Genomic DNA, 27156 nt, shown 5'->3' on the forward strand with positions numbered 1-27156 from the left:
TTACAAGTCTTTTGCAACATTTTTCTGCTTTTTTGCAAATCATTCCAACAAAAAAATTCTAATCCTGTGGGTGCAGACGACAGTATGAGTTGTGGTGCAGGGATGAAATAGCTCAATATACAACTAGATGGACTGCCAAGAAAGTGTCTACATGATCCCCAGAGGATACATCTTACTGACTTTGCTTCCGCTCAGTGCTGGCAGTCACTGTTGGTGTTGTGACCTTGTTTAGCTCAGCACTGTGCCAGTATATGTCCAAAGACTGCCACTCAGATAACCGTAGTCTGATTAATCCACTATACCTCTGATACAAAAGTCTTGATCTATCCCTAATTCCTTTATATTTAGCTTCCAAGCAGCCAGACTTTCTTCAAATCTTTTAAAGTGATCTTGAATGATAGTTCTCCAGGCTTTCTGAAGGTCTTTCAGAGTTTTTCTTGGGAAATTAGCTGTTTTTTCACTCATTTTCTGTGCAGTTCTTGCTCCTGACCATTTCAGATGAATGTGTTTCTTTTGTTTAAACCACTTAACTCTGATCCATGAATCAATCAAAGGCACCTAACTCAATAGATAAACCAGTGTTATGTCTGCACATAACAAACAACTTGGCAAAGAACCAGCTTTAAATTGTATCTTTAGTCACTTTGCTCCCAGCAGCCTGTCACAAAGACACATCATTTGTTCCTATTTCTTTAGTTGAATCTATGAAAAATCCCAAAAATAACACAGTTTAACAGACATAAAATAGGATTTTTGCAGCAACAAGGTGATTCCCAAAGAGCTATTAGCTGAAAACTTGGCATATCTCAGCATGGTGTGCAGTGTGTCTTTAAAACATTTGAGGAAACTGGACAAGTGGAGGACAAAAGAAGAAGTGTCAGGCCTAAAAAACTATCTACAGCAGATGAACAGGATCTGAAAGTGATGTCCTTAAGAAAGAGGAAATAATCCAGCAAAGACCTGACACAGGACCTGAGAGATGCATCTGGACCTTCAGCTGATCCATCTACTGTTGGCCCAAGCCTCATCAGAAATGGGCTCCATGGAAGGGTGGCTGTCAAGAAGCCATTCTTAAGGAAGGGAAACAGGGAGAAAAGGCTGAGCTATGCCAAAGGACACAAGAAGTGGACTGAAATTCAGTGGCAACAGGTCTTATGGAGGGATGAATCCTCCCCAGAGCCCGGACCTCAACATTATTGAAGCAGTGTGGGATCATCTGACAGAGAACGGAACAAAAGGCAGCCGACATCCAAAGAAGAGCTTTGGGATGTCCTTCAAGAAGCCTGGAGAACTATTCCTGAAGACTACTTGAAGAAATTACAGAAAGCTGGTCTCAGAGGGTTCAGGCTGTGTTGGAGAATAAAGGAGCTCAGACCAGATATTCACTTTAGAGCTCATCAGACTTGTACAAACTCTGATTTTGTTCTCTATTTCATTTACAATTGAACAAGTTTTGATGAATTGCTTCAATTGCTTCCTGTTTTTTTTCCGGCAGTAAGCTTTTGTACACCACTGTAGTGACCCAACTTATGGTATAATGAAAAAAACACATCGGCAGTGAACTTTACGACAAGTAAAATGGTCACAAACCTTAACAGTGTTTTGTTGGGCAGAATTCATAACCACACATCACTTTGTCACAGCAGGAAAATAGCATTAAATAGTTAATATTCTTGCTTCAAGGACCCAAAATAGCAGACAAATGCAATTCTGCACACATCCCTCACCTAGCTTGTAATTTCTTTCTGTGTGTTATCTCCAGCAGTCTCTGTGTAATAACAAGTTCCCTAGCTTTGATGCACTTTAAACGGCGCTGGCTGGATGAGTGGTCACAGATATGAAGGGGAAACCACACGGACTGCATAATGACAATGTCTGTGAATTAGATAAACCCTTTTCTCACGGGCGCTGTTGCCGCCCTTTCAGAAAATGTGATTACATTTCTCCACAGGGGGTGAAGTTGGGAGAATGTTTTTGCAGGGTGGAGACCAGGCGACCCACGTTTGTGTCTGCGTGAGACCCTCAAACAACCCCAACACGCATGTAAGTCCAAGGCAGGATGCAAAGCAGCGGACTTTCTTAGCCTGTGGAGGCCCGCTGTTTAAGCTGAGTGCGTGCCAGTTGTTAAGCATTCGGTGATGTGTAATGTGGGTGACAGCATGCGTTGTAACCTCCTTGCTTAAGCGTATATGAAACTTTCAATCTTGAGTTTCCACTGCAAAAATGAGGATATTCCACATAACTTGGGAAGTCTTTAAACGAGACTTACATTTAAGTCTACTATAAGAACTTTTCCCTACTTCATCTCTGTTTCAACTAAAAGAACTTGACCCAGATGTTAGGGATCTTTCTAATTGGTTGAGTACTCCTGGCATCTTATTTCCACCTCTCTGCCTCAGTCATCATCCATCACCTTTCAGCTTTGTCGCAGGTATTTCTGTAATCGGCTAATGAAAGATAGAGTGGTGTAAAAACTGAGACATAAAAACTTTATCACCTAAACCAAAAATGGCAAAGGAAACTTGGCTGCTGCAGGAGTCTGAAGGAACGTTTAACTTATTTTCCAAATAAGTTAAATGTGGTACTTTTCTGTGCTGCTTTAGTTTCATTTTGATGGCTGGTTGCATTTCTTTACAGTGATTAACTTCAATCATTTGGCATCCCTCAGCCTTTTCTCCCTGTTTCCCTTCCTTAAGAATGGCTTCTTGACAGCCACCCTTCCATGGAGACCATTTCTGATGAGGCTTGGGCCAACAGTAGATGGATCAGCTGAAGGTCCAGATGCATCTCTCAGGTCCTGTGTCAGGTCTTTGCTGGATTTTTTCCTCTTTCTTAAGGACATCACTTTCAGATCCTGTTCATCTGCTGTAGATAGTTTTTAGGCCTGACACTTTTTCTTTTGTCCTTCATTCATCTTCATAAAAATACAATTTTGGCTTATTGAAGCTTAACAAACAAACAGAAGAAACACATTCTTCTGAAAATGGTCAGATACACGGACTGGAAAAGAGTGAAAAAGCAGCCAATATCCAAAGAAAAACTTTGAACGACCTTCAGAAAGCCTGGACAGCTATTGCTTAAATATAAAGAAACGAGGTCTGGATCACCACTTTTTTCATTTAAAATCTGCATGAATGGCTTTTTACACCTGTTTATTTCAGTCTGTTCATGTGGGAAAGAGCAAAGCTGCTCTTCTTGTTCAGGTCCGGCCGGGCACTACATGCCCACCTTCACAAATGTTTTGATTCTAGTTTAAATAAATCGTCAATATTCTATAACATGGTCCTCCAGGAAATGACTATATCCAAAATATTATTAAGTACCCTAACAAAATGGATGTCTTGTTAATACTGCACCCAATAATGGTGTATGGGTGACGTACATCTCCTCCTACAAGTACATTTACTTATGGTAACAGGAAAGACACGGTGGCCATGGCAGGACTTAACAATCTAACAGAGGCAAATCAATTAAGGCTGCACTTCCATTATGACACACATTGAAAACCTTTCAGCTGTAAGTTCTAACAGCGGTGCATCGAGAACACATGACCCGAAGTTGTTCGTTGCCTCTGAGCCCTGCAGGTTTACGAGCTGCAAGTTTGAACCAAAATTAAATTCATATTTCCAAATGAAACACTTGAAGATCAAATTGATGGTGCCTGACGGGAGCAAACAGATTTGAGTTGCTGTATGAATAATGTTAGTAGTCATGTTTTGTTGTTGTAATAAGATAACACTCCCTTGGTATTTCGTTTTCATGAGCCGTGCATCACAGCAGGTTACAGAGCAAAGCTGTGTCTTTAAAAAGGAATCATGTTATTTTTATTCCCTGGCTGCTATGCTTTCAAAGACAATGACTTTTTCTATAAAATCCAAAAGGATCAGCATCTAAATCTCCATCTTTCAAGATCATTTTGCTACAAAAATTTCAGTCAAGAACGCTATCTGCACGGATTGATTCTTTTAGGTGAGTGTGTGGTGCATCCTGGGTTAGGGTTCATGAAACAGTGACTGACAGGCAGTGCCCAACCTGGGACCTGATAGTATGCTGGTAAACACATTCTGCCCCTTAAATCAAAGCGCTGTTGGATGTGCATTTGCAAGTCTTCAACTGAGGCGTGAAAGGAACAGCAGAATGATTGTGTGGATGTCTGTGAAAGGGAGGTTGTCAACATCAGCTGGATCACGTGTTTTTTGTGTAGGAGGGCAAGCACGCAAGGAAATTGGCACATAAACACCTCAAAAGCATGAACGTTTTGTGGAAAATAAAGATCTTTACGCTCAGTGCACCCTGTCATTCATTATATACAGCAAGGCCACCTTTTGTCACAGCAATACGTCTTCACCTGGATTCATCAAACACAAGGCCCATATGTTTCCTTTGAGAGCATCTGGAAACAAACTGAAATTTGTACGTGCACGATCTTGCAAATTAAGCACGTTTGAGTTCCTCAAAAGTACCGCTGACATGTGTGCATCATCTCCCACACACTCGTACTCCCACACAGTTCTGCAAAGCAAACTCAACACAGCTCCCATACTGTGTGTTTAGAAAGGAAAACAGCTTGTTGGGACGATTGGCTGCAAAAAAATGGAGGAAAAGAGACAAATAATGCACGTCAAGTCGTTGCAGCGATAATGTCACTCAGGAGCCGGGCCCCTGCATAAACACCTCACTGCTACATTATCATAATAATAACAATAATTTTCCATAAAGCAATCTAATCTTCCCCCTTTTTATACTGCTTTTTTTTGTATAAGCTTTTGTTTGAGAAGCACATAATTCCCCATAAATCATAACGCTGTTGTTTGAATTGTGAGAAGGTTCATAGCTTAGTGGCATGATTCGCTCAGGGCGAGTTTGTATAATAACACCTGTTTTGTTTAAGATGAGCGTGAGATGGCTCAGTTTTCCAACCATGTTATAATACAGACTTGCTCACAGTCACAAAGGTCAAATGTGTAAAACATCGAGGGATTCTTTAATGCACAGAGGCTTATTCATTATTCACCTGCAGAAGTATGTTGTGTAGGACCGCTCTTGACATTTTTAAAAGAGTAGTAGAGCATGTGGACTTTGAACTTTCTCTTTTATCTCCTCTCTACAGGCTTCATCCTGCCGTTTGAGTGAATGTGTGGCCTGGAGGTTTTTCCGAGGGACCATATGGCACAATACCGCACAATATAGGTAAGATTAGCTTTTTATTTTTATTTCTTACTTGAGGCCTGGAATCACCCTCGTATCAAAGTGCATACAAAGAAATCTCAGGCCTTGGCTGCTTTTAGTGGGATGAAAGTTGATGGGATGAAACATTATGTAGCATTATCATGAAATAGTGGGTCTGCAAACACATATAAAAGTCTCAGAACACAAACCCATTTCTTTTCTTCACTGAATTCATGTGGAGAACCCAAACAAGCCAACTGGGCTAACAACACCTCCTACTCATGTAAATACATCCATATTAATTCTTTAGCATTTATTCAATGATTGCAGTCACAAAGCATTTATCTGCTCTCTTAACACTGCAGACATCCTGTCTCTTAGCTGGAGACAAATAGTGAAGCAAAGAGACTTAAATGCAGTGTACCCGCCCCGACTTATCACATACCCCGGTAATAATGGTTTGTGTGAATGTTTTAATTGTGAGCTGGAGGCACTCAGTATAACGTCCTATTGAGGCAAAAACAATTGATCATTTTATCACCATTATTGCTACTCAGTTTGTAAAAAACATGTATCTAATATCTTCTCTAGTTCTGCTGGAAGCTGAAAGTAATTAAAAATGTAATTTTCCTTTTAAAATGCAGAACGAAACTGCCTGCAAACTTGAAGGTGTGTGGAGGGAACACATTTTCCTGTAGGTAGAGCAGCCAAAATGACGATGAATTCCATCAGTTTTGCATTTCAGATTTAAGAAATTTAAAAAATGAAGAGCGGTTTCAGAAACTCTTGAAGAATCTAACAAAATTAGTCAAATGACAAACAATGCTGTCAGTGGTATGATCATTAAAGTGGAAACAGAAACATCCAAAGAAGGAAGAAAGTCATTGGAAGAGCTGAAATCTCCACCTCAGTGGAATCTCAAACTTGGTGAATTTTGGAAGTTATGGGATAACTTGTCAGATGTGTCTGCTCATACACTTTCTGAATAATTGAACACTGCTAAACCGTTGCAGTGCCGCATGCACCTGACTGCATCACTCATAGGCTGTGGGGAATTTAACCACAAGTTCCTGAGCGCAGTTGTGGTAAAACGTATATCTCCATCAGTCATGTCATGTCACGTTACAGCCCTCAGCAGGAGCCATAGTTTTATCGTTTAGTGGCATTTAACCAAAACTCCAACAACAAAATATTTAGCTACTTATTAAACAATAATTACACCTTTTTTTTTTTAGAAAATTCAGACAAAAGTTTAAACTTTTGCATTGATATCTACGACTGTTTTCTCACCTGAAGAGCAATATGTCTGCAGGCAGCATCTTTCTTTAAAGAAAGGATTCTGGGTTGTGTAACTCGACCAGAAAGGCATTTTCAGTACGAGACGGCGTTGTTCTGAAGCAGGTGAAGCTGCTAAAGCACCGTAAAAGAGGAGCTGGGGAGAGGGTAGATGCCACAGAGCACCATGTGGGAGAGTTATAACAGAAATAAATGGGGTGGCTGTTTTAATCTGCAGTGTTAAGCATAGACTGGTTCTGGCCTTTTTACATCACTGTCGTGTTTGTGAGAGCAACTGCATGTGAAGCGTAAACATGGTGTTTTTACGACGGTGAGTCGTTAAAAGCTATTTTAGGCCTAACGTTGGCTGTTTTCTTACCCTATCCACGTGAGGTTATCTTCTAAACCCAACCAGGAAGTGACAAAGGTGATGTTTCGTTGTATTATTAACTTAACTCAGAGGTGGAAAAACAATTGCCACGTGTTAGTTTTGAGGCCCAAAAGGTTCAAAAGAAGCTGGAAAAGACTTAAGAATGACATCTACTCTAATGTGTAATGTGTAAATGAGTTGCATTTTCTACCTTCTGCTCGTCAGGGCGCCGTAATGAGATGTATTTGGTAGGATGAACAAATGACCTATATGGTCGCACGGATTGGACGACTTCTTGTTTTTGTTGTGGAGCTTTTGATCTTGTCCCACAACCTTCCTCGGGAGATGACATTACCACAGATTTCTTTACTTTAAACTTCTCATCCATGTGGCTTGAAGTTTCTGAGACTGTTGTCACCAGGACAACACGGACATAATGTAACATGGAACGAAGATTATCTTACTATGCTTGCTGGAAAAGAATGACAAAAACATATCATCCATTCATTTGTGCTGGGGTGGCATGAAGACCAGAGATGCTGATTTTGGTTCATTTCCATTTATAAGACGAGGAGAGTTTTGGACCTAAGTGACACGATTGGTCACAGGAGACACGAAGCTGTCAATAAGCATCCAATAAGCCTTCAGATGTTTTTATTGAAATATTCAACGTGTTTTCTCAAATGACCTCCATTCTGCCATTTGAAGGAAACATGCTTGACAATCAATGGGATTTTTGTAGGGTTATGACTTGTAACACATAAATGTGAACATGACACAGGTGGGAGGGTGTACATGCAGCAGTTAGAGGATGACAGTAGGGTTTGATACTGCCTCAAAAACAGAGGTTTCAGCTATTAATGATGATGCTTTTGTTGTAAAATGTCAGTTTTGAGCCTTGGTGAAAGCTGTCCTACTTTCTTGATGCAAACTTTGCATCACTACGAATTTAACATGATCAAAAGTGCACACACGCTTTCGATGCTTTGTGCTCGTTGACTCGAGAGGGGTGTGGAATGCTCGTGAGATTACAGAGGACACGAAGAATAAATGTGCTACTTTTTTTGTTGTTGTTCACTTCTTTCAACAGTTTTGCCTCAGACTTTACAAATCCTGTACCAGAACAAAACAATGCTTAAACTCAAGCTGCGGGGGATTTCTGTTGATCCAGAGTGCATTTAGTTCAGAGCATACGAGAAGTCTGTCAGCTGAATTTACACATCACTTATTTAGGATACCCTTGTATTTAATGCGTTTATGTTTGTGTTTTTTACTTTTTATATCTATAAAAAATATCAAAAAATAAATATTTAATGACATTTTCATTCATTTTCTTCCTTTCCACCAAAGCAGGATCCTGAGACTTAGAAGATGAACCAGTTAGATATGTTTTTAGACCATGCTGAGTGAAAGCTTGATAAATCATTTTTGACTAACGGGTAGGAGATCCACTCAATGAAAAAGTCGCTTTCCCCTCCGGAACATCTCAGGAAATCCATCACGCATTGTTTCAATTAGTTCCCCCCTTCAACCAAAGTCTGATGTCTTCATAGAAGCACTTTGCACGCTCAGTGTTAACTTAAATTACGGGGGCCATGGTGTAGTCAGATAACATCTTTAATGTCATCTTCATCTGCTTTACTGTATATTTGTGTCTGAGGTGCATAAAATCCTCACCAAATACCAGGGATGCTGAGCAAATGCACAACTTTAAAACAATAAACTTTTTATAAACAGTAAACCTACTGACTGACCCATTAAAATCATCACCCCACTCATCAGGTTCCCCCAGCCTTTTCACACCTATTTATCAATGTTTTGGATTTTAATCAGCCACTTTAAAGGTTTAACTTCACACAGAACAGCATTAATCAGTCAGATATGTCCCACAGGAAAGAGTGGGACATATCTGACCTAAAAAAGTGACTTAATTGTTTTTGTATTAGGCTGTAAACTAGCTCATAAAAACATGAACTGATCAGCTCAATGTTATTTGCATGTTCCTTCGACATAAGCCACCCGTGGAAACACTGGTCCTGAAATATCTCCTGCCAATGTCCAGGTGCCAGAACAACACAGAACACCCTCAGCTTGACGCCTGATGGGTCAACGCTTTTCTGGTGGCAAAGGCAGTACCTCGGTCCATGATATTAGGCCGTTGGGTTTAATTTTCGGCTGATCTGTGAATGTCTGTGTGAGGTGTAAGTAAATGGCTCTGCATTGTGGAGAATCACCCTCTGTTTTTTCCTTTTTTTGAGTTTGAGATGAGAAGATTAGCGTTAATGTTTGAGCGGCACTCTGGGCATCTGTTGCTAGTTTTGCACACAGACTTAAAACAAAGGTAAACGGTCAATCTGGCCGTTTCCTGAACACAAAAATAAATATAATGGCATTGCCAAAGCTCATTAATTGGAACACTGAAGAGTGAGATGGAATAACCTGATAAAGCAAAAAAATTCTAAGTTTAAATCATACAGTCATTTGTCTTATGTGTATTCATGTGCCCTATAAGGCGGTCTTAGGATCTTTAGGATCATTTTTCACACTGTAGGAACAGCTTTTAAAATCATATCTCAGTCAGTTTATATTCCTCATAACCGAATGTTTTACATATCTGACCAATACAGGGAAAAAAGGGTTTTAAGTGCACTTCAAAATGATAAATCATCAAACCAAATGCACAAGACTCCAACAACATTATAAACTGCCTTAATCGTTTTATTTGCTGTGTGTAGACCAATAATTAGACCCTTGTGAGTGAGAGCAACATCTTTACCACGGCCACAAGATGTGTCATTACACGCTCGCTCAAGTTCCGAGAAGCTTCTCACTGCATCAGTTCGGGTTGAATAAGTTGTTGGCAGGTGAAACATATTAATCATTTTGGTACTTTTCCAAGTGGAGGGTTTTATATCTGTTCTTAGTTAATTTCAGGTGGTGACTTTTTTTTGTTGAACGAATGGACCAGAAAACTGGGTCAAATGGGCCAAACAAAAGCTAACCGAGCAAAAATGAATTCTTCATAAGGTGGATTTCCTGTCCCTGCATGCAACAAAGTGTGATTTACCTTCCTATTCTCCAGAGTGAAATACAAGAGACTTCGGTAGCCTACGACAATGAGTAAAAACATCACTATCTGGATCAATTTAATCCCTGTTCACTGTCAGAAACTCAGCATGTTGTGGTCGAAAGCAGGACGCTTGTTCAGTTCCGTCTGATATTGAAAACTTTCAATTTTTGCCACTTTTCTGTCCTGTATTGTGACTGTAATCAAACACCATTTGGTTGCAATAAGCTACAGTATTTTGTGTCATGTTTCAAACAGGTGAAAAACAGCTTAGTGAGCCCCATTAGATGTAAATGTCATCATCAGAATTTCGGTACAGACAATTCTTCACTGACCTGTTTACAGATTTGATTCATACATATTCACAGAAAACCTTGGTAAATACCTACAAGTGGACCCTGCAATACAACTATTGCTCTGTAGCGTTGACAGGTGTCTGTGTGCACATACATTCATAAAGAGTATGAACTGAGTCCTTGGATGTCTCTTGATTATCTGAGTGGTGCTATCGAGGGTTAAAGTTTGTATTTATACTGATATATATCAAGAAATACTTCCTTTAGGTAGAAAGGTGGTGACTATTCTACATGTCCTTTAAAAATATTTAATTTTACTGTTGAATTCTTCTGACAAATTACACAGTAGTGTGATAAGCCCAGAAGTCATCTTACTTGAGCTCGTCAAGGATTATCCTTTGAATTATGAGGCCAAAAAGTCTCGAGCTTGAAACCTTCGTTTGACAAACGTGCTGTGAAGACACAGTCTGTGTTTGTGTCTTGCAGCTGAGCGGTCACATGCATGGGCAGGAAGAAAGAGGCAGGTGTAATGACAGGAGGGAGGGGTGACAGTGGTGGAGATGAGAGGCGAACAGGGGCTGATCAGGAAATGGTGTAGGGAAATCTAATTTATTTTTCATATGCTGCTGAGATGGAATGTCATATATCATGCTATGCTGCAATTTTGTGCCAGTCCCGGGCTCACAAAAGATGAAAGAATAGTGATCAAAGATAGAGGGAAGGCATCTGCTGGAGTTGCTATGGGAGCCACTTCCAGAGAGAACAATATAAACTGTGTTGAATTAGTCATCCAGTATACTGTCACTGTTGGTTTTCAGAGCGGTACAACTCACTCAAGCACATAACAGTGTTAGATGTTTGAAATGCTTTTGAGTGAGTGAAGTGTGCCTTTTTATCACAAGAAATGAGAATGAAAGGTTACTGCTGAGTATCCCTTGGCTGTCTGCAGATTTACAGCATACGGACATTAAATGCCAGTGTCACAACCAGGAAGAGAACGCACATGATGTCATCAAACATGTGACAGTGCTCTGGCTATGCTGACTGAGTGGTTAGATGTTAGCTAGTCGAAACAAACTTACTGGAATAACAGGTCTGTTCTGCAAGAGAAATATACAGTACAGAGCATGACTCGACGTTTAAAGTTTGTTCCAAATGTGTTCAAATTAAATAGATTTCTGAGATTTTGCTGATCGATTACATTGCGCTCCTGACATGCCTACGTAATTTTGATCCCCAGGTTTACAAGTTTTAGAAATCGACAGGGTAACGGGAAAAAGCTTATTTGAAACCACAATAAAGCAAAAAGTGTGTCCAGAAAACATTTTAACTGTTTCATGATTATGCTCACAGATAACATGGCCTCTACTGTAGTATCAATTCTTCTCTCTTTACAGTTTTTAGGCTTTCAGGCTCTGCTTCCTAGCTTAGAAAGTATGTATATAAACATCAGAAAACCCAACTTGAAGCCAAATGTTAATGGCCATAATGCATAGATTCTTTGATACATCAGTCAAGACTAATAGCCTTTAATTTAAGATGATACTCATTTGCAACACAACTCGCGGTGGCAGTCATGTTGAATGTTTTGCCACTCTGGAGGTTAATGACTGAAAAACATTCTTCCACTTTTTACTTTTGGTCTTTTTCCAACACAAAGATTTAGATTTAGCCTTCAGTCACATCAGTCAGTCATCATGGATGTAGGAGTGCTTAGAACCAGAGTTTATGCTAACGTCTGCTACCCCTAAATGTTCAGTGGGATACTAACGTCTGTTTGTTAGGGTATAGGCTGTAGGCTTACAGGTATCTGCTAATAAAAGAAGAAATTGGGTCATTTTTAACATGACATGATGACAATTTATCTTGTTGGTCCTTCCAGTAATGGTCTGAAACAAAGTGGTGGACAGACATCCGTAGATTCTCAGTTTTTTTCTGATATCAAACACACTGGATCAGCCAGACAGCAGCCTCAGAGTAATTTAAATCAGCTATTGTATAGTTGGCTGGTTGTTGGGGGTCTTGGTAAAACCAAGCCAACTGAGCTGCTTCTTTCCCAATGGTTGCCATTGAGCACATTGTCCCAAGAGCTAAAGTATGGCTGAAAGAATGAGGGTGAACTCAAAGCTTAAAATATAAAGTAAAACACTGAAAGAGTCCCCTTTATGGTGTGAAAATAAAGTAGTTGTATAACAGTAAGCATAAATCAACAGGAGCGAGTACATGCGGAAAGTGTCAGGGGAATTTTAGCTCATTTTTTAGAAGTCGGCCGCAGTATCTGCCCTGCAGAACACAAATAAAAGACCCTGACAGATATGCAATGTGAATAAATTAGAGGGGGACATAAATAATAAATAACTGAGCACACTGCTACTCTTAGTTTTTAAACCGGTGAAAAAGAGTTTGTGGTGTTTGGAGTGCAAATGAAAATATACGTTTACACCAAACTTTATGCATCTGTGAGTAACTGCAGACCAGAGATGCACTGAATTTGTTCTGTGACTGTCACAACCTCTTCCAACGCACCTCGTGCCAAGAGATCCAAACATTCATGTCATATACTCTCATTAACTCATAAACTCAAACGTCAGTGACTGACAAACACAACCACGGGTGGCATCAAAGGAAGGCACTCTGGTATCATTGTCTTTATGTAAAATTAACTAACTTTCCCTTTTCCACCTCTTTAAAGTAGGGCTGTCAAATTTGATGCGATGCGATGTCAATGCAGTCCCAGTTTAAAGCCTTAAAAAAAATAATGTGACAAAACTTATTATCAGATTTTTGATCAAGACTCCGTTTCAGCTGACGGCGGTGTGTTGTTTGATAGAAACAAGAAAAAGAAACGTGTCGTTCAGTCCCTGGAGGACATTCAGCGTAATAGTTCTCATTCTGTATGTATGGAGCGTGTTTGCATTTCAGGTAAAATCTTAACAAATTACAAATAGTTTGCTGTTAATTTGCAGTTCATCACAGTTAACTGAAAGTCTTGAGTTCCATTATGCATGTACACACAAACATAGAGATTTTTCTATGCGTTTGCATCGATCATCCATATGTAATCTCAGTTGGGATCGCTGGGGTTGTGCGCTGCCCTCTTCTCAGTCTGACATCAGAAAATGCACAAGCTCCTCTTTATTGACATGACAACTGGAGATGCCCACAAGATAACTCCAATGTGGACAAGAACTGTAACCGAGCTGTAACCATAGCTCAACTCCACTGTGTGTGATTTTACATAAAAATGTCATGGTGTAAATTCACATTAATCGCTATTTAACATTGAGACAATTGAAGCTGTGTTTGTATAATCTGAGACAATGTGTTGGCTGCTGTGAAAACAGAATAAAAAGGTTGAGTCTCATTTGTTTTTCCTCTGCCACAGACATCGTTTCCATCACAAACCCTTTTTCATATTTCAGTAACAGCTGTTGCTGTTTTTCCATGAATCACTAAACCAGATCTGATTCAGAGATTCAAGAGGCTTTCAAACTATTAGGGCATTATGGAGGGAGCTGGTGGTTAATGTTACTGGTCGTGTATCACAGTTTTTAACTGGATTGCTTTGTTTGTCTATCACTTTTTTCTGCCTTCAGCTCTGATAAAGCGCTCTGTGAAAAAAATCCATTGTGATGCTACACTTCTTGACTTCCACACTTCCTGCAGAGTGTACAGTAAACTCAAGCATAATGCTGACTGCTGCTCCAGAGGCAGCAGCATCAATCATGCATATTAACGTACAAAACAAGTCCCATTGTTCCCTTTCAATTAGCGTTTGATTTATTTCTTCATTCACTCAGCTTGTCATCTACTGGCTGCAGCAGGCTTTCAAACATTTTCCTCTTATGGCTTTGAAAATGTCCACTGTCCTGTTACACACCAGAGATCAACTAATTACAGTATCGGTATCAGACTTAGAAGCTCTTTCTGTTTCACTGGCGCCATGGAAAATGTTCTGATCTGTACCACGTTCCACTCCCTGATTTCCACAGGAGAAACTGAGCTTCATTTTGAGCGATTCGGCATATTCACAGCAAAAAGGTTCCTTTCAGCTGTCTGTTTGTTTCTGAATATTTGTGTTTGTTTCTGAATACGTTGTGCTTTCCTGGTGGGAATGTTTCTATCTCCAAACGAGCATGTGGTTCACATTTTGAACAAGCAAAGCATCACAGCACTGGAAAAGACAGTGTATCAGCTCAGATTTTGACAGGCAGTTCTAGATTAATTAAACAAATGCTTTTTAATGTTTTGTCCATTGTTGTTTTCAGTACACTGCAACGTTTAGGTTCTGATAGTCAGGAATCAACATTCAGTACTTGTGTTTTCCTTTAAGATTAATGCAAATTAAACTGGTTATACAGTCTATAACCATTAATGTTGCCCTCAGATATGGTTGAATAGTCACTGAAATGACCTCCAGCCATCTTTTTGCCGTCTTCATCTGGTACCATATCATAACGATCTTAAAGCAGAGGCTATGTCGTTTGTTTATTTTAGTAGTAAAACAAAATATGATATAAAATGTCACTTTATAATCCAGGTTTGTAATTAAGAATGCAAAGAAAAGACAGAAGTGAAAGATAATGCTGTCACAGGCTGTCCACCTTATATTTATCCACAGGAATTACAGTCAGTGCTACCGGATAAAAATAGCCCAGCATTGCTTTGAAAGAGGAACAGAATTATCTCTTTCTTGCATGAAGGATGGTCCAGTGTTTCCTGTGCTCAAGGAGATAATTAAGGAAGCAACCGGACAAACTCAGAGAGATAATCATGGAAACCATTAAGTGGCGCAGAAGACGTCTTCATATTTAGTTCCTGTATGCCAACCAGTCCATTCGGTACCTCTGATCCCTTTGATTTGGTCTTAGATTTAATTGATTTCCACATCGTTATGGAAGTGTTGAGCTAAATGCACTTCTTCTTCGTGTTAAAGTGTAAGCTTTACATGCAGCTCGACATAAACAGCTGGCAGATGTTAACTTTCTACTCTGCACAGGTACCAACTTTCTGATCACAGACCTCTTTTAACTGCAACATATTTTCTAACCAACATATTTTCATATATCAACATATTCTGTGCATCCTTACTGAGTCTGATGAGGAAAGTCTCATAACCCAACATCGTGCCTGTTATTTCCGATTCAAGTTTTATTTCTGATGGCCGCGTTGATCCCGATTCGTAGCACGACTCTGTGGGGGTTACATCCTTCTCTTATATCCACCCTACGGTTTAAACCACAGCCTGTATTGCAATCATGCCCACATACTCCTACACCATGTTTTTATGTATTATTGTGTTGCATGTTGACATAAACAATATCAGTAGGCAATGTGATAAAATGTGATGTGATCCACGCTTTATGTAAGTGTGAATAGATTTCTTTTCCTTTGAGCACAGCAGGGATCCCTCGGTGTGCTGTTGGAGAAATCCAAGTTAGATTTAGAGACATGAAATCATCTATTAACGCAGATGAGCAATGACAACAAATTTATTTCTTTATTTGCCTGATTTAATTGCCTATTAACTTGGGATTGCTTTGTGTTTTCATTAAATGATTTCACATGATAATAATTCGATTTCAGTTAACTAATGAAACCTACCCCCCCGCACAGCAGGGCCCTTCAGATATGAGGCACTCCAAACTAGGCCACCTCTGACGCTCTGCTGTGTGGTGCACAATGAACAATTTCTGAGGAAGAAGAGAATTGGTCTTCTCTAAATCAAAGTTTTCTTCAGTTCTCCTCCCAATTCAGTGTGACAAAGCCGCTCGAGCTGAACTAATGCTGTTAAAAAGCTGCACCAGCTGCCGTGTGCTTTTGTCTGATGTGTTTTTCCCACTGTGGAAAGGAGGAAAAGTCATCTTGGAAGTGAGTGCAGAGCTCTGCACTGCCAACAAAAGCTGCATTTGTGATGCTGCTTTGGAAATCTCACCTGTAGGATCATCTCTATTTTCTTCCTCTGTCTTTCTGTTCTTCTTCTCACTCCATCATCCCTCACCTGTCTCCCCTCTGCTGCTGCTTCGAAGTCATTTCGGCACCAAGTGTAAAGCAGGAAGATGGGTATCTGTGAGTTGAACTTGTTACATTGCCTTTCGTTGCATCAGTAGCGTACCCTGGAAGAGTCTTCTTTTATCCTCCAGAATGTGTTTCCACCAAAAATGAGCACATTCAAACATCTGTGACCAAAATGATCGATGCAATGAAAGAACTAATTGGTGACAAACACTCTAACATGTGAGGGAAGTTTCCTGAGACCTTATTATCACCCTCTCATTTGTCTTGTTATCTTGGCAGCGTAGAGAAGAAAAAGGGAGTGATCGTAATCATTATGAGAGTATGCAGGTTGATAGATCATCAGAGGAAGTTGAAAAGTGAGTAGAAAGGACAACAGCTTTATCGTTTCTTATATGATGGACTGAGTGTGAAAGTATCCGATATTTGAGGTACAGTGCATCCTGGATGTCTTTCTGAGAATCCTGCATCGTCAAATGAAACAGTGAGCAGACAACAAGAATCGATAAATGGATTTCAGGAGGCTGCAGTCCCTCCACCCAGAGTTTGATGGTGCACACACTCCTCTCCCTAACACTCCCCTTGACTGTTATATTTCAATCAATGGGCCTCAGTAAAGCCGCCCCAATGAGCCTATCGAGTTGCAGTGAGCTCTGTGCACCCAGCAACAATGATACTAAAGCAGGACTTTCATATGAGTGCTTTTACAGCAATACAAATACTACACGTGTCATTTAATGACAAGAGTGACATATCAGTGGAACAGAGAAATTGTGTGCTGGTAATAAAGAAATCTATTTGTTAAATTCAGTACAGTATGTTGTTGTAAGATATAGACGTAAAAAATGTCACATCTTCTGATTTAAATCAGACTTTTACTCATAATGAATGATCGTAAGACTCCCTTCACATAGTGCTTCTGTCTTTTTCTGTATACTTGAATGACAATCTAGTTTTTGTGGTGACATTCCCACGTCTGCCACATCTGGCAAAGCTGAAGAAGGGAGCAGCAGTATTGGTGGAGGCAGTGGTACAGAGGTGATGGTGAAAAAACCCACGAGACATCCAGGAAAGATTTGTCAAGAGAGTCAGATTTAACAGAAAGGATTTAGGTTTCAATTAAGAGCAACTGGACTGAGTGGCAACTATACTTTAATTAATTTTACTGTCAGAAGGAGTAAATGGACTGAACTTGTAAAGCACTTTTCTGAAATGTTGCCACAGAAAAGTGGCAACGTGGGGTTCAGTGTCTTGCCCAAGGACGCTTCGACATATGGCCCAAGTTGAATCACCAACCTTCCCATTGGTAGCTACAGCCAGAATAGATAGGAGGTTTATGTCTGTATTTTAGCATCATTCCAGTCACTGTTTGGCTTTAGCGGCTAAAGAGATCAACATTTTCCTTGAAGGTCGAGTGTGTAGAATCTTGTTGCTCAAACTTCAGCCAGTTGAGTCCCCCTCACCATGAAAAATGCAAAAAGTCCCGCTTTACAGTCAGTGTTTGCTTTGAACCTTGTGGTGCTGCTGAAAAATGGCAGAACACGGTGACCCGTTGTGTCTCTGGACATAAATCTGCATAAATCCAGACTTTTTGCACCTTCAGTGTTTAAGGACATGAGTGAAGAACAGAAGAGCGCTGAAGTGATTGAATAGATGACTTTTATTGGATGCAAATGTAGAGAAACTAGTGTAGATCGCCAACACTAAATCCAGTTCAAGGAATCCAAACCCAACACCAAGCATAGCTGAAAAACACCCTGTTTGTTTTCAACCAAGTTACTGTTCAAAGGACAAAATGCAAAAGCAGAAGTAACCAAGTGGTTTCAATACTGTTTACTGAAATAAACGACTGAAATCTAAAAGTGACATTTCAAAGCTATATCAATAGAAACTGTTGGGTCGGGAAGGACACAAAGTGCTTTTTGGCTGCTTACTGGGATTAAATCGACCTGTTTGATCGAAGACAGAAAGATTTAGAAGCTGTTTGGAAGGCTGCGACTGACTTTGGTGTTTGGTTTTCGACACTAAACGTCTCCTCGGGTCATATATTACTCGTTTAACTTAGAGCCATTTAAGAAGCTCATAGATCTTTTGCTTGGGAAAGCTGAAGAATGTGATTTATACAAAGAAGTAATGTTTGCCTTCACTGAATGCTGCAGACTTGCTTCAACAAGACTGCACAACAGACACACAAAGAGGCGGGTTCAATGTGCTTTATGGTAAGAATACCTTGACAACACTATCTGAACATAGAAAGTAGTTGTTTGTGGTTGTATTAAGGTCTAAAGTTTGAAGAAAAAAGATTAAACTGATATTTATTTACCTTTTTAACTGAACTCATAATTTGATGCTCAGAAGGAGGCACGTTTTTAGAAAACACTATTTAATTAGGTTAAGTCCTCCCCCCATGGATTGGAGTCTTATTCATTATTGCCGGCAGATATGCGACTGGTGATGTGAGGTGTTTGGAGACCGGGTGAACGATTCGTCTCTTGAGCTTTTCCTGACCAGTTTTTGCAGTGGAGCGTCATGCTTCTGAAGGAGGAAGCACAAACCCAGAACACTGTAATAAGATAACCAGTGTTACTTTACCTCTCAATGGTTTTAATGTTGAGGCTAACCTGTATAAGTTGCCATTTTGACAGTGTTGGTTTAGCTAATCACAATTTTGACAGTGACAGGTGAATCAGTTCCAATCAGTGGGTGATACTCGGGATATCAGACTGATTAGAGGAAGGCAGCACATCACAGCCGAGCTTTAGTCTGCTGCCTCAGTGATCTCAACATGCGCAGAAGAGGTCCACTGAGCACTATAAATTACCAGCTGCCTTTGTTGTTATGAGCCTTTGCTTATTGGAGATCTTTCTCTCATTTTTGTGCCAGTTTGAAGACAAAGAGAGGCAGCAGCATGTGCTCAGTGACAGGGGTGTTTATTGTACAGAATATGCAGCAAAGTGCACCTTGCATCAAAGGGAACAATCAGTATCTCCAAATCACAGCCTGCTTTAATCATACATTACTTTGTGTTCTTTTATTATTTCTGAATCTAATTAAAAGGGAACCTTATCAGCCTTTGAAAGCACATCACATATTGAGTAGGAAACAAAAGTTAATCCTGTTATTGTAGCTGGAATATTGGCTGACTCAATGAGATGCGGATTATTTTGATTTGATCTGAATCTTCTTCTCTTGCATCTCATCTTAAAACAAATTTTAAACATCATGCTTTCACTCCACAAGAAGAGCCTCACAACAGGCATGTTTGTGTTTGACAGAAAGCTGGCTCACACCCTGCTGATTGGTTTCATGTTCTTCATCCTCCTCACATTGCATATCCATGTCCAGGGCATTTCTCTTCAGTGACTTCTACCTGTCAGCCATTTTGCAAACATGCAGGAACTCTATAGTATATGAAAGGCCCTGTTTCAAAGCTGCTTGGTTCTCACTCGGAGAGCTTAAGCTGTTTAACACCTGCAGTATGAATTATATAACAGTCCCCCATATGGAAGTCTTCTGCATAAACGCACATGTTTTGCTTCCATGAATGTTTGCACGATGCAAATGGAGACTAATCACCCAGTATTATATCATCATATTTTTGTTGTGGACTGACCTGGGGTAAATTTATATTTGCTGACAGTTGTTGGTGCTTATTTTATCCCTGATGCTGTAGAAGATGGGTTTTCCATCAAGTCTTCAAGTCATTATGCGGAGTATCGGATTTTCGTGGACAGAATGAAAATATAATATACAAAAATATACAAAAATTGTATGTGTACTGTACAAAAAAACCCAATCTACCTTCAACAACGTTCTGATTTCATCAGCTGAGATCAAATAACGATATTATCACATTTATAATCATTACGATTTTGAGATTTCATTCTTTTAATTATCATGATTATTGCCGGTACCGGTGTATTCTTACAACTGTAGCTCTCAGGCACATACTTGCACGAACAGAACAATAATTTTAACATCTGATCGAGCAACAAAGACTCTTGTGATCTAATGACTGAATGTGAAATGGCTGCATTGGTCTGCAGTACAAAATTATTCAGTTTTGCACAGCAGGGATACCCACATGCGGTCCTCGAGGGTCGCTGTCCTGCAGGTGTTAGATGTTTCATCAACACAACTGATTCAGATTAAATGGATGTCTTCAAAAGATTGTTAAGTTCTGCACAAGCCTGCTGATTTTTTGTTTTTCTATTTTCAATAAATTTGCAAAAGTAAAAAAAAAAAATTGTTTCACTTTGTCATTATGGGGTGTTGAGTGTTGAGACTTTAAGTAAAAAGTAAAAAGTGTTTTCGGGAACAAGGCTGTAGCATAGAATGTTGTGGAAAAAGTGGAGTGCTGTGAATACTTTCCGGATGCACATTAGCTATTGAGTGTCCTAAAAGATGATGTCATCACTTGGTATGCATAATTTGCCATGTGTATGTAATTGAAATTGATGCTGTAAGAGAGAGGATTAGTGTTGGGGGAGAGACAAAAAGTGGGTTGAAAACATATTTAAGATGTTTTCAACCCACTTTTTGTCTCTCCCCCAACACTACAAATGAACTTTCTTCCGATGGTTCTTGACTGATCAGCTAGCAATGGCTTCGCACATTCGCAATTTATTTGCAGTCTGGACACAAAGGGGTGAACATCTCCTGCCCTGACTGCAGCTGGGAGGAACGGGGTCACCTGTGAGTGCTTTGGGACGGGGGAGGGGCCCACGGCAGCACCCGCTGCTCGTGGAGAAGCCTAAAACGACACATGCTTTCAGGAAAAAGTCTCAAAAAGTCTCCAAAACACTAGAAAATGTCACTAGATATGTTGCTAGTCACTAAAGGGGGTCTGAATTCTCACGACAAATTGCTAAGTTTGCAGCACTGCTGGTGTTCGCAGTTTCTCCATCATTAATCTTTCACTAGCAAAGTAATAATGAGTAAAATCAAAAACTACAAGTTGAAGAGTTGTTAAAATCGCCACAGAATATCCTGACATGATGCAAACGCAAAGATGAATTTAGTTATCTCCCATCTTGTAGGTTGTATATGATGCAATGTTCTCGTTAGTCTTGTTGTAGCTTAAGTTGTCACTCTCAGTGTTCAAATCATATTTTCGTACAAGGTTCAGTACGTTTAATGAGGGCCTCTTGCATGTCTCACTCGCCTCTCTTAAAGCTCCAACGCTCTGCCCACATACTCTGTAGACTCCCTCTTGTTTGTTTGGAGGACAACTGGCGCCGGTAATCAGCTCTCACCGGCAGCCCAAGAGAGAAGTTACGGCAGCGAGCAGCTGCCAGCCGTGAGTATAAAGTATGTATTGCGGTGCGTCAGTCTGAGTGTTGCCGTAGATCGTTGACTTTTTGCAGGCCACATGAGAAAGTGACATAAAATTGAATTTTGAGGCTGTCAGCAGCCGCACTTTGAGCTGCCCGTCAAAATCTAATCACAGATGGCTTGATCAGACAGTGTATCTCACAGTGGTAAAAGGTTTTCTGCCTTTAGAAGGCTTCCACCCACACTGAAAGACAGCCCGAAGCTTTTTGCATACAGTGTACATGAGAGGCTGTGTTACATGTTGAAGCTGTAACAAGGGTGATGGATGGAGCTTGTTACTCACAAGTGATGTACATCATCTTTACTGTTGCCACAAAGCAGCAGTGGGAACCTTCATAAACTACCACACATCACACTCTGTCAGAGGACATCTAAAGTTGTTTCTCTCTTTGGTCTTCAGCCTCTTAGGCACAGTGGGGGGAAACAAGATATCGGTCTTGAACAGTACTTTCCCCCTACACTCCACTCATCCCTCCTCCGCATGGTGATCCACTTTTCCTTCTGAATGTTCCTGGGCTATACATCTCTTTCTTCCTTTTCCTCCCCCCCTCTTTACTGTATCTCTCCCTCACACCCCCCCTCACTGCAATGGCTTCATGTTGTGGTGCACCTTCAGGCTGTGTGTGGGATGGTGTTGTGGGCTGGCATCTGGCAGCGTCTGATAAGAGAGCAAGTGAGCCAGCGCTATTCCTTCTCAGATGTGTTTTAAATTTTTCTTTTTTTCCCCAAGAGCATCGGCCAAGGTTTATTTTTTTGTCTGAAGGACATTGTCTAAAAAAAATAAAAAAATACTTAACAGTGAGTGATGGGCTCTCCAAAAGGGGAAGCCTATTATTTTTTTTATGATTTTTCCCACATGCTGCAGTCAATCTAAAGATGCACCTGATGATTTTCTGTCTACTTGCAAAAGTAGAACAAGATGAAAACACATCACATGACATGTAAGAGAAATCAGAGACTACATAATATCCCCACTCACGTTATTATCAGCAGGTTTTGTCAATACTCTCCTGAGTCTGCATCAGCTCTGCAACAACTTGACAGTGGCTGGAGAGACACTTCTTCTATTGGTTATTTAACTGTAGCATTTTATGTGTACACACTCTTTCATGATTTTAGTCCAGAGCTAGAATGTTTCTAGATCAGTTTGTGACATCTTCTTGGGAACTTCTGGATGAACATCCAGAAAGAGTGAAGAATTCAACATCACTCTGAAAAGTTCAGCACTTCTGAGCTGTGCTGTGTCCCACTTTTGGTATAAATCTGATCATTATTGTTTGAGTAATCCTGCTGATCGACAAACACAGGTTTCCTATGCAGTTTTAAAAAGTTTGGAATTAGTTTAATAAGTATGGGAGAAGATTTGTTTCTATGGCCTGAGTAAGTTCTACTACTTCTTCTCTAAATTATTACCACTAGCAAGGTAGTCTACACACAGTGGGGTTACATGGCACTGTAAAGAATCGAATTAATAGCGAATTGGGTTCCTCGCAGTCATATTAAGACCCCGAAATAATCTGTTGATAGTCGCACGACACGTGCTGGTATATGGTGAATTGGACTGGGAATTGGACTTTGCGTTCTGCACATGTTCTCTTTCCCGGGGTCGTGACCCATACTGTCGAAGGAGACGATCGGCGGTGGCAATAACAATGATCATCACAAACGAAATGTAGAGGGACGTAGCTTCATCTTTCTCTTCGTTCACCACCTTTCTCGAATGCCTGAGTTTGTTGTTGTTGGTGGTGAAGACGTCAACCGGAAATGGCTCTATTACAACTAGTTGAAATGGGTACAGCGCCACCTATCGTACTGGGGTGTGACAAGCTTTGTGCCAATGATTCGATTTATTCACCGCCATATATACTGGGATAATTGCCCTTATAGTCCAACTATAGCTATGATTTTAATCTCATCACGTAGACCCACTGAGTGTCACCCTTTGGCGACACTACACAGTCTAGTTTACCTTCAATGGAAATGTGTCTGATTCACGTCTCTCTTTTGGGCCTTTTTTACAAGACTGCTTCAGATTCGCTTTACTTGTGAATGTAAACATGACCAAGAATCCTCAGAGACTATGTACACCAGTATGGTTATTTTGATGCTGGTGGTGGCTGTAGATGAGCTGGCAGAATGGGTCACCCACTAATCGTAAGGTTTATGGCTCAGCTTACAGCAACTGTTACACCAGGATTAAAGCTTACCCAGCTTAATCTAAATAGTACCATAGTTTTCAGTTATATTGCTATTCAGCCAAATGTTGTTTGAAGCTTTGTTGCATCCCATTGATACCATGGATAATCACAGCAGAGCAGACACCACAGAAGTTTAAACATCAACTCATTTTCAGTTTTTGATTTTAAAAGAGACAAAAAATGGGTAAACCAAAATATGTGACAGTGCCTTAATTATATGTTTAGGGAAATTGACATGTACCACTAATTAGTTTCCTTCTACTTTGGGCGGAGATGTAAAAAAACAAACCTAACTCTTGGCAGATGTGATTAGTCTAACATGCTGCAGATGATAGCATTAATTTGTGAGAGTAAATGTTCCTCAAAGTTCTGGGCAAAATGTCTCTCAAACTTCTTTGAAGACCTAATTGCTAACTTTAGTTCTACTTCACTAGTTCTGAAGCTGAGAAAGGTTTATATCCGAGTTAGATTATACAGATTAAGCTAAGTAGCAGCAACAGTAAGAGCAGGTCAAATTGTATAAATGCTCCAATGATTCCTCTCTTATCTCCTCTAACATAGAACATGCTTGACCACTCTTTCTGAAAGGAGAGATAATGCTGTCCCATAATTTATTACAGCTTCAACATTCAAGGCAGCACTCCACAGTAAGCATTGAACTTGCCACATGTCTGTTCAAGACAAACAGATGAGACATTTTTAGAAAAGAAATGTTTTTAATGACACCTGAAAGTGTAGATTTGTTGGTCTAACTTGTTCATATATTGCATATATTTTAGTAGACATGCAAATGTTCATATTACAGTTTCAGTGTAATTGTAGAAAAAGCTTAATACAACAGATTTGTTACTGCTTTTTAGCATTTTAAAAAGGGATTTACAGGTTTGAAATCCCTAAAAGGCTAAAACATACTCTATGCATACTATTATTGAAGTTAAAAATCAAAATTAGTTGACTACTGCTGATTTAAGAATGGCTTTCTTATCACAGCTTTAACATGGCAAAAACTCCAACTTCAATGATGTCCTTGGAGATTCCAGATATGTCTGATATGACTTGAGGCTCAGGGCTCCACGAAGTAATTGTGAAAAGATCACAGCAAAAATCTTTTTCCAGGAAGTCTTGGATTTAATTGCATACCTCAGTGGGTCCATGTGGCAACATCTGCAGATTAATATAACTCCCAGGTCTAATTTATTGAATAGCGTGCATGCCCCTTCATAATGGAGATATCTCCCACTTGCTTCATTTTGTATTTGACTTGGAGGTTGTGGAAAATGAGTTAAAAAGACTAATGTTATTTTTCATTCTGCAATTAATTTCAAATGTACCACTGGGGACAGAGGCAGACATACAGAGCTGCTATAATCATCTGTGTGGCAAGACTCATAAGGGATCATGGGACGTCATTAAACATAGACTGATCATGGCTTTGTTAGCACCGTCGCTGGATTGAAGGCCAGTCCAGTCAGCTGCATCACTTACAATTCTGTTGTTCCCCAGATCAAATTTTTTGCTAAAATTTCAAGTCAAGTTCAGTGCAAACCCCTTAAAGCTAGGAATGGACTTGAAAAAGATGAAAATGTCAGATATGATCTCACGTGAGACTTTACTTGCCATCAAAACTATCACTGAAAATAGGAATTATTGAAGGTAGGCATCAAGGGATTTAGATAACAGTAATCACACTTTCATTTGTTTCAAACTAAAAACATTTCGATGTGACATTGTACCATGAAGAAAATCTGATGTATATATATACATACATATAAAAACATTTATGCCTGACCCTGCCTATCTACCCTTTGCTCCACCTCACGTTTGAGAGGTTCAGAGGATTCTGGCTGGAAAGTTCAGCAGTCTGGAGCGATGTGATGCGCTGGGCAGGGGTCCAGCTAGATATTAAATGAATCGGAAGTACAAGTGAGATTCTTTGGCTGTATGAAAAGAGCACAGGCATGAGATGTGGGCAAGGGTTTGTCAATTACCCATTTACGTCTGATATGGAGCAGAGCCTGTGACTTGCCTCAGGAGGTGTGAGAAGTGTTATGTGATGGATGCAGCAGCGTATCCACACTGGAACTGCATATGAGGCCAGCTTCAAACTGAGTTGTGTGGGAGCTGTGTGACCATGCACAGCAAACCAACTCAGTCTTGCATGTTTTTGGGTTTTTTTTTTGGAATGGATGGGGATGAAATAAATGTTGAGCAATTCACTACGTATGTTGCATCTGTCTCCATCAAATAAACATTACATGAAATAAAGTAAATCAGAGCGTACATAGCACCCACGTTTAAGGAAAACAGCTGGAACACAGTAAAAGGAAAATATAAAATACTTGAAAACCACAAACTCTTTACACTGTAAAAAGTCTGAACATTCCAGAAAATGCATGCATTATTTGATGTTTCTTGTCACTTTGACTTGCAGTGTATCTTTAGCTGGATTTATCTGATAAAGCTTGGTTTTATATATATATCTCAGTTTGGGAAGCCTGGCGTCACCCAAATGAATAAGGGAGAACTCAAATTCTGCTGGCAGACGCAGCCAAACTGCAGAAATCTGAGAACTTAAAAGATGAAGATACTTCGATGTGACAAAATCAAACTGACAAACATTTCAAATTTAACACCAGCTAATTTTTTCTTCCCATCAGGAGGAACGTTAAGTGTGAGTCACAGTGCAACAACCCCCAGATGGTTTAAGCAGCCTACATCGTTATGGTGGTTGAAAAGAAAATAAAACCCTGTCAAAGCCTGATTCTCCATCTGTAGGATCCACATCTTAATCATGCTTCTGGCACATGTTTGCTGCAAAATATCCTCACAATTCAGTGCAACCTGCTCTGCTCGGATGATTCAGCTTTACACCCATTAGCACATTTGCTGCAGAATATGAATTAAGCTCGAATCGGCTTCCACACTGCCTTTGCAAACTGTAGAGCCATCCCCAAGAAGCCTCTGAATTTGTCATAAGCCTCCAGATTTACACTCTTTAATATCTCCTAACTTTTTTAAACATTATTTTCATTATGTTACTTTCTAAAGGCCATTTCCATCACCCAAACAGATGTGATTTAATCTGAAATGGATTTACAAAACATTAGAGATGAAATTTCCACACAAACGTTTTTACAGTCATTTGGAGAACAAATAGATGTTCTCACACATGAGGTCTGGATGCACAGGTTCACTGGCCCAACATCAAGGAAGGGTAACGGATATTTTTCTGCTGTGTCCTGAAACTGGATCATTTTATTTGCATTTAGATTTTTTTTGGCACAAACAACGACAAACTCTAATAGCTTCTTTTTTTTCTATGTAAAGGTTTATATAAATTCTTTGTTAGATATTTGTATACAAGAATTTGTGCTCATTCAAATATAACGTGAAGAAGGGCTGAAATGCTTTAAAACTCCTCAGTTACGTACT

The 27156-nt window shown here is 39.9% G+C and overlaps 1 protein-coding gene across 1 annotated transcript in view; it reads left to right on the plus strand.

Annotated features, from left to right (window-relative positions):
• The window catches only part of LOC140270762 (leucine-rich repeat and fibronectin type-III domain-containing protein 2), a 146057-nt gene that overhangs the window by 95058 nt on the left and 23843 nt on the right, over positions 1 to 27156 (plus strand). Inside the window, exon 4 of the mRNA XM_072365963.1 lies at positions 5111 to 5190. The gene's annotated coding sequence lies outside the window, so the exon portion shown is untranslated. The remainder of the gene's footprint in view (positions 1 to 5110; positions 5191 to 27156) is intronic.

The sequence above is a fragment of the Leuresthes tenuis genome, unplaced genomic scaffold (genome assembly GCF_036924035.1).
Source record: "Leuresthes tenuis unplaced genomic scaffold, fLeuTen1.0.hap1 SCAF_15, whole genome shotgun sequence".
Taxonomy (NCBI): Eukaryota; Metazoa; Chordata; class Actinopteri; order Atheriniformes; family Atherinopsidae; genus Leuresthes; species Leuresthes tenuis.